Genomic DNA, 5,034 nt, shown 5'->3' with positions numbered 1-5,034 from the left:
ACTTGTGACCTGGAAACCCTCTCCCTTCTTGAGTTGTCCTGCCTTTCCGGACAGAACCAGTGTACATCTTACATTGATTGATGCCTCATGTCTCCCTAAAATGTATAAAACCAAGCTGTCGGCGGCGTGGTGGCTCACACCTGTAATCCTAGCACTTTGGGAGACGGAGGCGGATGGATCACCTGAGGTCAGGAGTTCAAGACCAGCCTGGTCAATGTGGCAAAACCCTGTCTGTACTAAAAATACAAAAATTAGCTGGGCGTGGTGGCAGGCGCCTGTAATCACAGCTACTCGGGAGGCTGAGGAGGAGAATTGCTTGAGCCTGGGGGACGGAGGTTGCAGTGAGCTGAGATCGTGCCACTTCATTCCAGCCTGGGTGAAAGCGCGAAACTCCGTCTCAAAAAAACAAAAAAGCTGTGGCCAGGCGTGGTGGCTCACGCCTGTAATCCCAGCACTTTGGGAGACCAAGGCAGGCGATCACCTGAGGTCAGGAGTCTGAGACCAGCCTGACCAAGGTTGTGAAAACCCATCTCTACTAAAAAATACAAAAATTAGACAGGTGTGGTGTGGTGCGCCTGTAATCCCAGCTACCTGGGAGGCTGAGGCAGGAGAATCGCTTGAACCCAGGAAGCGGAGGTTGCAGTAAGCCGTGATCATGCCACTACACTCCAGCCTGGACGACAGAGCAAGTAATAAATAAATAAAGTAAAAATAAAAATAAAACCAAGCTGTGCCCCCACTACCTGGGCACGTGTCATCAACACCTCCTGAGGCTGTCACGAACTCCTGGTCTCAAGTGATCCACCCACCTTGGTCTCCCAAAGTGTTGGGATTACAGGCGTGGGCTGCCACTCCCGGCCAAAAATAAACTTTCTAAATTAACTGAGACCTTTCTCAGATTTTCAGGGTTCCCACCACCAAGCCTGGTTAATCTTAAATTTTCCGTAGGGATGGGGTGTTGTGGGGTGGGCTGAGGGAAGGGGAGGTCTCACTATGTTCCTAGGCCTGGTTGTGAACTCATAGGCTCAAGCAATGCCCCCATCTCTGCTATGCAGCCAATACAAGATTTTTTAAAAAGTTCCTCGGAGAGGTGAGGAGGCTGAGGTGCATGTTCACCGACTCCTGTCCCTCTTTGGTTGAAGGCTGCTCGTGGGGACACTTCGGGTCATCTGGTGTAGAGGAGCAGAGAAAGCCCTCAGGCAGACACCCAGGAAAGCCTCTGCGCAAATGGGCACTGTCTGGAGTGGACAGAGGACAGGAGAGGCCCTGACGGGTGTCCAATGCCACCTCACCAATGTCACACCCACCTTCACCATGACTTTCTCTATCCAAATCCCAGGGGCCTAAGCTTCAGGACCCCTCACTGGCATGCCCCGTCCAGGCCCTAGGAGAGAGGTGTTGTTACTATTATCTTGTGTTTACAGATGAAGAAAATGACACACAGTGAATGGAAGAAACTTGTCCACGGCTTGAGAGCAGCAGAAGAGGGCAAGTCTTATCCGCTGACAATTCCTTTGCTAATCGTTAAGGAAACAAAGCACAATGACGAAAAGTTTAGAGGTTTAAGGTTTAAATAATGCTCCAGGTAGGCCGGGCACAGTGGCTCACGCCTGTAATCCTAGAACTTTGGGAGGCTGAGGTGGGCTGATCACAATGTCAGGAGTTCGAGACCAGCCTGGCCAACATGGTGAAATCTCGTCTCTACTAAAAAGACAAAATTAGCTGGGTGTGGCAGGATAATCACTTGAACCTGGGAGGTGGAAGTTGTGGTTAGCCAAGATCACACCATTGCATTCTAGCCTGGGCAACAGAGCAAGACTCCGTCTAAAATAAATAAATAAATAAATAAATAAATAATTTCCAAGTATAGTCACAAGACAAAAAAGAGTGACTCATGAAAGGAGAGAGGACTTAAACACTCTTAAGTACTGGCTGTGGGTTAGGACAAGAAAGAGGGAAATGCAAGGAACTGGATAGAATGACTGATTTAGTGGCTGGGCGCAGTGGCTCGCGCCTGTAATCCCAGCACTTTGGGAGGCTGAAGCAGGTGCATCACCTGAGGTTAGGAGTTTGAGACCAGCCTGACCAACATGGAGAAACCCTGTCTCTACTAAAAATACAAAATTAGGCCGGGTGCGGTGGCTCAAGCCTGTAATCCCAGCACTTTGAGAGGCCTAAACGGGCGGATCATGAGGTCAGGAGATCGAGACCATCCTGGCTTACCCGGTGAAACCCTGTCTCTACTAAAAAATTCAAAAAACTAGCTAGGCGAGGTGGCGGGCGCCTGTAGTCCCAGCCACTCGGGAGGCTGAGGCAGGACAATGGCGTAAACCCGGGAGGCAGAGCTTGCAGTGAGCTGAGATCCGGCCATTGCACTCCAGCCTGGGCGACAGAGCGAGACTCCATCTCAAAAAAAAAAAAAGAAAGAAAAATACAAAATTAGTTAAGCATGGCAGGAGAATCACTTGAACCCAGGAGGGGTAAGTTGTGGTGCGCAGAGATCGTGCCATTGCACTCCAGCCTGGGCAACAAGAGTGAAGCTCTGTCTCAAAAAAAGGAATGACTGATTTAGGTACAGGAGAGCAATTTGTTAATATGTTAGTGCATAACTTTGCTCACTTTCTTTCTGTGTTGCTAAAGTAATTTGTAGGCCAGGTACAGTGGCTCATGCCTATTATCCCAGCACTTTGGGAGGCCGAGGCAGGTGGATCACTTGCAGTCAGGAGTTCGAGACGAGCCTGGCCAACATAGCGAAACCCCATCTCTACTAAAAATACAAAAATTAGCCGGATGTAGTAGAGCATGCCTGTTGTCCCAGTTACTCGGGAGGCTGAGGCAGGAGGATGGCTTGAACCCGGGAGGGTTCAGTGAACTGAGAATGTGCCCCGTACTCCAGCCTGGGCGACAGAGCCAGACTCTGTCTCAAAAAGGAAAAAAAAAGTAATTTGTAGAAATTCACATAAAGGTAGCAAAAAGGTATATAAGTCATCCATAATCTCAGCTCTCAAAGGCCACCATTATGAACGCTTTTGTAAGTTATGAATGAATGCTTTTGTAAGTAATTATGAGTGCTGGGATTACAGGCTTGAGCCACCCATGCCCGGCCAGAGCAGATCTTATTGTGTTTCTTGTCCATTCCTTCCCAGCTTACCTACCTTCATTTGTCCAATCACAGACCCCAAGACCCACAGACAACAGTAAAAGGTCCGAAGGTAGAAAAGCCAGACCAGAGGCCAAGTGCTGGGCTTTTCCCACACCATGTGCAACTGTCCGCTAACATTTGTACCAGCTGCTTCATCATAACCATACAGAAAATGGTACCTGGCCAGTCTCTTGCTAGGTTAGTGTGCAGCTCCCTGACATACTTGCAAGTCTTGTTCCAGGTCAGGTCTGTGGTCCTGTAATTCCAACTCTGTCTATCTCTCAACTAGAGGCATGTGGGTCAGAGGCATTGCCTCTGACTGATGGACACTGAAGTTCTGCATCTCCCAAAGGTCACAGTAAAGAGGCGTTGAGGGGTGGACGGCGAATGTTACCCTCTATTTGTAACCGTGGAATGCAGAGACGTAGCCCTTGCTCTTCCCTCTGCCCAGCACAATCTTCCTCCCAAAAGCTGGACCACTTAATCCCACTTCCTTCGAGATCATCTTACCAGAGGCCTTTCCTGGCCAATCTCTATATAATAACCATCCCACTCACGCACACCCTTGGTCCTCTCCAGAGCCTTACCCTACTTTTTCTTCACAGCACATAGCACTTGTTTTATATATATGTGTGTGTGTGTGCACATAAATATATATATTTGGATTTATTGACTGTACCCTCTACCCTTTTCCCACTAGAAAGAAAGGCCTATGGGGAGGAACTTTGGTTTGGCTCTTAGCTGTATTATTATTACCCACTAGCACAGCTGCCAGTCAACAAATATTTGTTGAAGGGATTAATGTAATCTCTCCTCCCACTTATATTACTGTCCTTGCAGTTTCTAATTTCAACTTACAAGTGGACTATGAACTACAAATTCCTACACTATGCACTGATGCTAATTAAAAAATCATTAGGATGGCCTGGAATGAATTTGGCTTAATTTTAATCTGCCACCTGAATGTGGTCCAGGTTCCAGGTGAAAACAAATATAGGATCCTTCAGGATTTGAGACCTGCAGTACAGTAATTCCAGCAGAGATAAGCAGGGTTCCTGGAATTTGTCCCTTATCCCCTTCGCTGCTTAATCACACAGTGTTCCATGCCCAGGCCAATCGGCATTACCTCCTGACTTCAAAATGCCCTTCTCCAGCTACTGTGCTGGTAAAAAAAAAAAAAAAAAAAAAAAAAACTCTGTGAGGTCCACTGGAGCAAATTTTAATTTTAATGTGCCAAGTCACCAAAGAGCCAGCTGATTTGACTTGGCTGCCAAGGAAGGAATGGTGAAAAGTATGTGGACAAAAGAGATCATTTGTTGTTTTTACCTCAAACAATTCTCAAAACATATTTCATATTGAGAATGAGACAGGCACAAATGCACGTCTGGACTGTACATATTGTTGAAGGTAAATTCATTTGCTCAGTGAGTCAAGGTTGGCAGGAAATGTATAGACCTTGCTTCTGATGCTGAGGCTTCAGCCAGTCATAAAATTATCTAGATCATTTAAGACATAATTACTTCTATCTCAGCCAATTATTTCAGTAGAAAGTTTTTTTCTTGGCCGGGCGCGGTGGCTCATGCCTGTAATCCCAGCACTTTGGGAGGCCAAGATGGGCGGATCACAAGGTCAGGAGATCGAGATCATCCTAGCTAACACGGTGAAACCCCATCTCTACTAAAAACACACACACACACACAAAAATTAGCTGGGCGTGCTGGCCGGCGCCTGTAGTCCCAGCTACATGGGAGGCTGAGGCAGGAGAATGGTGTGAACCCGGGAAGTGGAGCTTGCAGTGAGCTGAGATCGCGCCACTACACTTCAGCCTGGACAACAGAGCGAGACTCCATCTCACAAAAAAAAAAAAAAAAAAAAAAAGAAAGGTTTTTTTT

The 5,034-nt window shown here is 47.2% G+C and overlaps 1 long non-coding RNA gene across 1 annotated transcript in view; it reads right to left on the bottom strand.

Moving 5' to 3' along the window:
• Positions 1–1,558: 1,558 nt before the first annotated feature.
• Positions 1,559–5,034, bottom strand: part of LOC108528240 (uncharacterized) — a 12,098-nt gene continuing 8,622 nt past the window's right edge. The window contains exon 2 of the long non-coding RNA XR_001885078.1: positions 1,559–1,824. This is a non-coding gene — a long non-coding RNA (uncharacterized LOC108528240). The remainder of the gene's footprint in view (positions 1,825–5,034) is intronic.

Source organism: Rhinopithecus bieti, unplaced genomic scaffold, assembly GCF_001698545.2.
Source record: "Rhinopithecus bieti isolate Rb0 unplaced genomic scaffold, ASM169854v2 scaffold_1673, whole genome shotgun sequence".
Classification (NCBI taxonomy): Eukaryota; Metazoa; Chordata; class Mammalia; order Primates; family Cercopithecidae; genus Rhinopithecus; species Rhinopithecus bieti.
Note: the sequence above shows the minus strand (reverse complement) of the source record. Positions and strands in the feature narration are given on the sequence as shown.